The sequence below is a fragment of the Malania oleifera genome, chromosome 4 (genome assembly GCF_029873635.1).
Source record: "Malania oleifera isolate guangnan ecotype guangnan chromosome 4, ASM2987363v1, whole genome shotgun sequence".
NCBI classification, from domain to species: domain Eukaryota; kingdom Viridiplantae; phylum Streptophyta; class Magnoliopsida; order Santalales; family Ximeniaceae; genus Malania; species Malania oleifera.
In genome coordinates this window covers 11,350,478-11,359,444 of record NC_080420.1, presented here as the reverse complement: position 1 = coordinate 11,359,444, position 8,967 = coordinate 11,350,478, and positions in this window count along the sequence as shown.

The following is an 8,967-nucleotide window of genomic DNA, read 5'->3' as shown; positions in this document are numbered from 1 at the left end:
TGACATAGGAGAGGTGGAGAGATTGAAGAAGGTCTTAGCCACAGAGTTTTAGGTAAAAGACCTAGCTTAAATGCTATATTTCCTGGGAATGGAGGTTGCCAGATCAAGAAAGGGAATTAGTGTTTCCTAGAGAAAGTATGTACTTGACCTTTTGACTAAGACTGACATACTTGGTTTTAAACTAAGTGATACTCCTATTGAGGTAGGAAAAAGAACGGAAGACGTAGGAAAGCCTGTGGATAGAGAGTGAAAGTTGAGGTGTAGTCCCAAGAGGGGGGGAGGGGGTGAATTGGTTTATTAAAATTTCTTTTAATTCTTTTTAAAAATTCTTTGACCTTTTGTTGATTTATCAAATACACAGCAAGAACTTAATCACTTTAATCAATCCACAAACTAATCACAACACAACAACACAACAAGTGAACCGAAACTTAAACAAACATCCAACCAATCAAGAACTTAAAGTAATCAATCACAAATTATAATCTGCAGTACTTTAGCAATTTTCTGCTCAAGATTGTAGCCTTGTGAATATATGTAAGGCCTGTGGTTAATTGATTTGATTTCTCAATATGATGCTCAATATGAAATCCAACACTCTTTCCAAGACTTTGGCCATTTAAATAAACTTTCAGTTAATTAGTTTTGGGTGTTAACCAATCAACGTACTCCCTTACGGTTTTCACAATTTGTATTGATCAACTAACGTACTTCCTTTCCGTTTTCGCAAATTCCAAAATCAAATTAATATTTAATTTATTTAATATCCAATCCACATAGTGTATATGATCAAAAGTTAATTCAACGACACAGTTAATATATGATGAAAAGTAAAGAGAGTAAGGAAGGAGAGTGACACCACGGTCTTTACGAGGTTCGGCTTATCCCCAGCCTACGTCTTTGCCTTTGGCCAATACCACCAAAGGATTCCACTATACCATTCCTTTTTAGGCGGAACAAACCATTACAAGCAATACTCCACACTTAGACACTCTTTAAGTAGGCTAGAGCTACGCCTCTCCAAGTGATACCCCACACTCGGTCACTCCTTTAATAGGCTAGAGTAATGCCTCTCCAAGTGATACCTCACACTTGGTTCAACGATCCAATAGCCCTGAACTGTCAAGAAATAAGAAACAAGAAGAAGAGAACTTATGTACAAGATACACTCTCAAATAAAGTAGGTTAGTACAACAATCAGCATAATGTACTTCAATGTAAATTCAATATAAAGAAATTGAAGCTCAATGAAATTCTATCATCGGATTAATCTTCCTTTGATCGAAAGATTTAGACTTTAAAGCACAATTTTGTGTGAGATGATCAGCAAGAACTCAGTTGAGATACCAGCAAGATGCGTATAAGAAAGCTTTTGAGAATTGAGAGCACTTGGGAATATTAGATTGCTGAAAATATTTCTTAGTTGTTTAAAATCCTTGTCTTGGGGGCTATTTATAGAGTTAAAAAAGTTAATACCTTGCTCCTCAAGTTTACTTGGAGTGTTGGTCAAGTTTACAAAAAGATTGGAGCCCAAGAAACCAATTTTAAAAATTTTCTCGTTGCAATTTTTAAAATTCCCTCAAGTGGCAATTACTTGGCATGATTAGTCAGGTGTTTGTCTCAGTTATTTTTGAAAGTTAGAATACTGGCAATCGCCTATCAAAACACAGGCAGGCGCCTCATATGACAAGGCAGGTGCCTATTAGGCTACCATCAGGCGCCTAACACTTTTCTGTCTGCTAGTTCTTAAAAAACACAAAAATGGTCAGTCGCCTGGGAATGTTGGGCAGGCGCCTGGGCTTTCAAAAACATTTGTCTTTTAAGATTTGACTTTGAAAACTCTTTTCATTTGAAACCTTCATTATTTATAACTTTGGAAATCATATTTGAAGGTCTTTAAAAATGGTTTCTTAAGATTTTAATTTGTCCTTAAAGAGTTTCAATACTTTTTGTATTGAGGTTTACTTGAAGTACTTACATGAAAACTTCCTTAAGACTTTTGACATTCTAAGCACTTAAGTCTTCATGCTTGTCTTTCTTTAGCTCCATCTCGTCTTCAAGCTTCAACATACTTTAAACTTTTAACAAGTCCTCTTTAACATCCATGCTCTTGTTATCTTCAAGCTTTATTAAATCGTCTTTGAATCCATGCCTTGACTCTTTAAGCTTCATTTGATCATATTTCTTTGGAGTATATGCTTTTATTTAATATTTGTGAGCACTTGACCTTGTATTCTCTTTCTTGAGCCCTGTCACATCATCACTTAACCAAATATGTTAAATTCCTCTTATTTGTTATCATTAAAAATAAGATTTTAAGTCTTATAAGACCAACAGAGAAAGATGTCAGAGACTTGTAGGTAGATTGATCTACCTCTCTCACACTAGAATTGACATTGCTTTCGCTGTAAGTGTGGTTAGTTAGCACATGCACTCACCAAAGGAGAGTCTCCTAGAAGCAGTATGTAAGATTCCCAGATATATAAAAGGCTCTCTAGGGTGAGGACTATTCTTCAAGAAATGTGACAGTAAGAAGGTAAAGATCTACAAAGATGTGGATTGGGCAGGATCAGCAGAAGATAGAAGGTCTACTATCGGCTACTGCACCTATGTTTGGGGAAATCTAGTAACATGGAGGAGTAAGAAGCAGAGTGTGGTAGCCAGAAGCATCGCCGAGGTTGAATTTAGAGCTATTGCACAAGGAATGTGTGAAGGGCTATGGTTACAAAAACTTTTGGAAGAACTACGCATCACGTAGAGCTCCCCATCATACTTTATCATGGCAACAAAACTGCCATTAGTATTTCTCATAATCCTGTTCAGCACGATAGGACTAAACATATAGAAGAGGACAAGCATTTTATAAAGGAGAAAATTGAGAAGGGGACAATTTGCATGACCTATATCCTTACAAGAGAACAATTAGCAGATATTTTCACTAAGGGATTACAGAAATCTAGCTTTGAAGAGTTTATTTGCAAGTTGGACATGATCAATATCTATGACCCAACTTATCATGTCCAACTTGAGGGGGAGTGTAGAAATCCCAAATGATTTGGAAGGGATTTGGAGGAGATTGTGGTAGAAGATTAAGGCTCTAATTAGATCCAATATTTAGGCTGATTGTATGGGTTGACTTTTATATTTCCATATTTTATTCTCTGTGTACATGTTAAATAGTGATACGAGTATGTAAAGGATACACAATTGAATATACAATTAATTTATTCTCTTTTTCTTTATATATATATATATATATATATATATATATATATATATGCACAAGACTATTTTTAATTAGTGACATCTCAGTCATCTCTAGGCATGTTAGGATCACTTCATTATTGTTATTTAATATATTATTTAAGACTAGTAAAAAATTTAAAATGGCTTTAGTTCTTAAAAGAAACAAGCCTTGTAGTTCTCACTAGCCGACTTTTTATAGGCATGGGCAGCACAATGAAAAATTATTTGAAAAAAAGCGAGGAGGTTTTATGTTACTTTAACATTAAAGTAATGTATTGTTGATCTAGATTAATAGCCATTGTGATTTGTGATTCATTGGTTAATATGCTTGTCATGTTTCGATTTATTGTATGTAAGGCTTTGAAAAAGTTTTTGAGTTAATGATAGCCAATTATAAAATTATTATTCACTTTATTAACATATTAATCAACGACTTAGACTGAATTAATACTATATAAATAGAGGTAATTATTTAAATTATTTCTAAATTGCACATTCAATTCCAACTGCTAACTTGATAAACAGGGCGGATGCCCAATTCCCACTTCCCTGTATGAATTGAATTTGAGGCCCTTAACCCCAAATTTACATTTTTCATCTCTTTGGTCACTAACGCTTTCATCCTCACACAATCAATCAAGAGCATAGCTCTATAATGAAGCACTGATTACTTAAAATTGCTCACATAACAAAAAAATATAAGCTAAAAGGTACATGACATGGATACACAGGAGAGTAATTAAGTAATACTAAATCCACGTTATCCAATCTTATTACTATCGTAAAACAAAAATTGTTTCTAGGATTAAAAAGATTAATGAATGAAAAAAATTGTCTTGTAAGTGGTTAATATTATGATTGATTTTTCACTTAAGAGTTTGATAAGAGTCCAAAACCCAAGTTTCCATATATATATATATATATATATATATATATATATATGAGAGAGAGAGAGAGAGAGAGAGAGAGAGTTTTGTTTTCCCACTAAAGTCCAACTTTTCCCACTAAAGTCCAACTTTTCATGTTAAAAAAATTTAAAAATAATGATGATTTCTTCTTGGTGGTCATGAATTTTTAGTTGTTTGGAACCTATAAGATTTTGAAGCAAAAATTAATTCATTAAGTTGATCAATTTGAGGTGAATTGATCGCTTACAATGTCTGGGAGCATGGATTTCAGGTTTTGAATTCGGGTTCGTGTGAATTTGAAGCGAAATTTAATATAATTTTGTTTTATATTTTATCCAAACCCATATAAATTCAAACCCAAGATCTCTGTGGAAGGTAGGGTTAATGTATTCATTTTCCTAATCAAAGCCAATCTTTGTCAATGTGACATTGATGAATTGTGTACTACTCTACAATAAGCAAAATTTTCATATATTTGTAATGCTGTGCCAAACCCAAAACATGTGTTAAATTTGGAGAAAAGTTAATTTTTCTCTATTGATTCACACATAATAAAAGGATAATAAGGGTATATATACATAAGAGAATTGAAAAAAATGGAAAGTTTATATTGCTCTAAATGGAAAGTGTATATTTCTTTAATACTCTCCCTCAAGCTGGAACATGAAGATCTGTAATGCCCAACTTGCATGATAAGTCTTGAAAATGTTCATGATCCAAAGCTTTGGTGAAGATATCAGCAAGCTGACTGTGAGTAGGAATATGCTTAGTGAAGAAGAGGCCAGCCTGTAACTTTCCACGAACAACATGACAATCGATTTCTATATGTTTGGTACGTTCGTGGAAAACAGGATTCTGTGCAATTTGAAAAGCCGCTTGGTTGTCACAATATAAGAACATAGACAGGGAATGTGGTACACTAAGATCATTTAAAAGCGTTTTGAGCCATGTAAGTTCATAGGTAGTGGAAGCAAGTGCCCGACACTCAGCTTCAGTAGAGGAGCAAGAGACTGTAGTTTGTTTCTTAGTGGCCAGGAAATTGGACTAGTACTGAACTGAATGAAAAACCCAGTGGTGGAGCGGCGAGTGAGGGGACAACTAGCCCAATCCGAATCAGAATAAGCTGAGACTTGAAGAGTGTTGGCAATAAGAAAAAATAAGCCTTGTCCTAGAGATGCCTTAATGTATCGAAGAACACGTACAACAACATCATAATGTGGTTGTCTAGGCTGGTGCATAAATTGACTAAGAATATTGATTGGAAATACAATGTCGAGACAAGTGATGGTGAGATATATCAAATGTTCAACGAGTCGCCGAAACGAGCTTGGATCGGAGAGAAGATCACCACTAGTATTATTGAACTTCAAATTTTGTTCCATGGGAAAGAGTGGGCAGGACAAGCACCCAGATGACCGTTATCAGTGAGGATGTCAAGAGCATATTTGCGTTGGTTAAGAAAGATGCCAGTGGAAGAGTGAGCTACTTTGAGGCCAAGGAAATATTTCAATTTGCCAAAATCCTTGAGTTTGAATTTCTAAGCGAGCATGACTTTGAAAGTGCTAATATCAAAGAGATCATTACTTGTCATGAGAATGTCATCAACATAAACAAATATGAGAGTAAAAGATTGATCCCGAGAGCGGGTGAAAAGAGAGTGATCGGCCTGAGATTGGGTGAAGCCCTCAGCAAGTAAAACAAAAGATAATCTAGAGAACCAATTGCGAGAAGCTTGCTTGAGGCCATAAAGGGATTTCTGAAGGTGACAAACAGGAGTCTCCCCCTATTTGTAATAACCCAGTGGAGGGATCATATAAACCTCCTCATCGAGGTCACTATGAAGAAAAACGTTGTTGACGTCTAATTGAAGGAGATGCCAATTCCGAGCTACAGCCACTGTAAGAACACACCTAACAATAACGAGTTTAGCAACAAGAGCAAAAGTATCATGATAATCCAATCCTTCTACCTGAGTGTAGCCCTTGGCCACTAAGAGAGCTTTGTGTCGCTCTATGGATCCATTGGCCCAAAGTTTTGTTTTGAATACCCATTTACAACCAATTGGTTTTTTTCCAGGTGGAAGGTGTTGAAGAACCCATGTATTAATGAATTTAAGGCTTGGATTTTAGAAGCCATGACATCATGCCAATGCTAGTGTAGCACATCCTGAGAATATGAGGTGGGTTCAGGATGTTGGGAAATAACAGAAAGAAAAGCCAAATGTTGATTAGAGAAACGATGATAAGATAAAAAAGAGGAGAGACAATAAACCATACCTGAGGGACATCTTGAAACTTGTGAAGCCATGGAGGACTGTGATAAAGTAGGGCAGATATAATCAGCCAAGTAAGAGGGATGTGTGACAGCTCGTTTGGGCCGTGAAGAGGTGGGTGGAGGGGGTGGTGGGGAAGGGGGTGAGGGTGAGGGAGACGGTGAGGAGACCAAGTGAGAAGGAGGGAGAGATGGGAGGCTAGGGTTTGGTGTGGTTGGTGGAGTAGGTAAAGTGTAGGAAGGATGTATATCAAGAATGGGAAGGGGAAGGAATGGAGTAGATATAAGAGTTGGACATATAAGATGATAGGGAAAAACATTCTCTTCAAAAGTGACATCATGGGAGATAATTTTTTTTTTTTTTTTTCAAAATCGTAGACACGATAAGCCTTATGATGAGCAGGATAACTTAAGAAAACACATCGAAGAGCACGGAGAGAGAATTTATCACGTTGTTGGCAAGTAGTTTAGACATAGCACAAGCACCCAAACACTCGCAAGTGTGTATATAATGGTGGTTTCTGAAAAAGTTCATAAGGGGACTTATGATTGAGGTTGGGTGAAGGGGTGCGGCTAATTAAATAAGTGATTGTGAGAATGCATTCACCCCAAAAAGAGATGAGAAGATTAGCTTGAAAACGTAAGCACCAAGCCACATTAAGAAGATGACGATATTTATGCTCGGTAACACCATTTTGTTGAGGTGTATCCACATATGTTCGCTCATGAAAAATGCCTTGATCATGGAAAAAAGTTTGGAGTGGAGTGGATATAAATTCTCTACCATTATCAGTGCGCATGTGCTTAACAGTGCAATTGAATTGATTTTTAACCATAGTGCAAAAATTTGTTAGGCAAGAGAAAGTATCAGATTTCATGCGCATAAGATAAACCCATGTAGCACGGGAGTAGTCATCCACGATTGTTAAAAAATAATGTGCACTAGAAAGTGAAACCATAGGATAACCACCCCATATATCACAATAAATTTGATTAAAACAAAATATGCTCTTATTTGTATTTAAAGAAAAAGGTAAATGAGTGTACTTTGCTCTAGCACAAACATGACAAGGCAAATGAGAAGAAGAAATATTTAAGATTTTCAGAATACATTAAATAGAAGGGTGACCAAGACGTTGATGCCAAAGAGTAGTGTCAGAAACACGTTAAGAGCGGAAAACTGAGGTGGAGGGAGGTTTATAGAGGTAAAGCTCATCCCTTACTTCACATGTTTCAATTAGCCTCTTTGTTGATAGGTCCTGAAAGACACAAAAAGTGAGAAAAAATATAGCAACACAATTGAGATCATTGGTAAGTTTGCTGATGGATAATAAATTAAATTTAAATGAAGGCACATAAAGAACATTAGAGAGAGAAATTAGGAGAAAACCGCATAGTACCTGTATGAGTTACAGGAACAATGTCACCATTTGGAAGCTTAATGGGGCATGACCGATTGAGAAGCTAAATATTATCAAGAAAAGACAAATCGGAAGTCATGTGATCGGAGGCACCTAAATCAACAATCCATTCAATGTTAGAAGAAGAAGCAGATTGACGAGAGACAAGGTTACCAGCAAAATTGGCAGAGTTGGTGTTCAAGGGCGATAAAAGATCCAATTGATGGTATTGTTCATTGGTGAGACTAGGGATAGCGATCTCAGAAGAGGTTGAAGAATCTGTGACTATATTTGCAGCCATTGAAGAATTAGATGTGTCCATAACGTCATAGTAGTGTAGATGAATCAAACCGCTAAATTGGGTCAAAGCTGATATTTGCAACGACCAAAAATATAAACCTTTAATTTGATAATCTTCAAGTTTAATCAGAGAAGCCGAAGATGCCGTCAGAGTGTTGAGACCACTAAGGCGAGTTGAAACTGAGACAAGGAATACTGCCGATGACTGAGAAAACTAACTAGATGCCGGGGAAGACAACCGAAGTTGAAACGAGAGAGAGCCAAGAGAGAACTGCGTGCTAGCGAGTCACCGGAAAAGCATGAAGCTGCTGAGATGATGCCGAAGATTGAGAACGGAGAACCATTGAGAAGCTGAGGAATATAAAAAGAAAAATGACGAGGGAATAATGTTTTTCCCATGTCTGAGAAATGGTAGGACTGAGTATTCGAGAGAGACCCAAGAGATGCTGTCGGAACTGGGAATAGAGAGGGACTAAGAGAGAGACCGCCGGAGCTGCTATAGAAGACACACCAGCCAAGAAGAGAAAGTCAAAGAGGACTGCTACTTGCCCCCTCTTGAGAAACTATCGGAGGACTGAGACACGAACCGAGAATACTGGAGAAGACACCAAAAAGAGACAGGCAGCCGAGAGAGACTGAGAGCCTAAGAGAGGTAGTTTGCCAGTGACGAGTGACGAGGACGAGTCGACGACAATGAGAGAAGCAGAGAGATTAATTAGCCATGGATGAGCGAAGACGGATGAGGTGGAGCAAAGAACTGAGAGGCTGAGACGTTGTCGGGAGCTGCTGCTGCACTTCGCCGGAGAAGACGTTGTCGAGTGGTGACAGCCATCGGGAAGCAG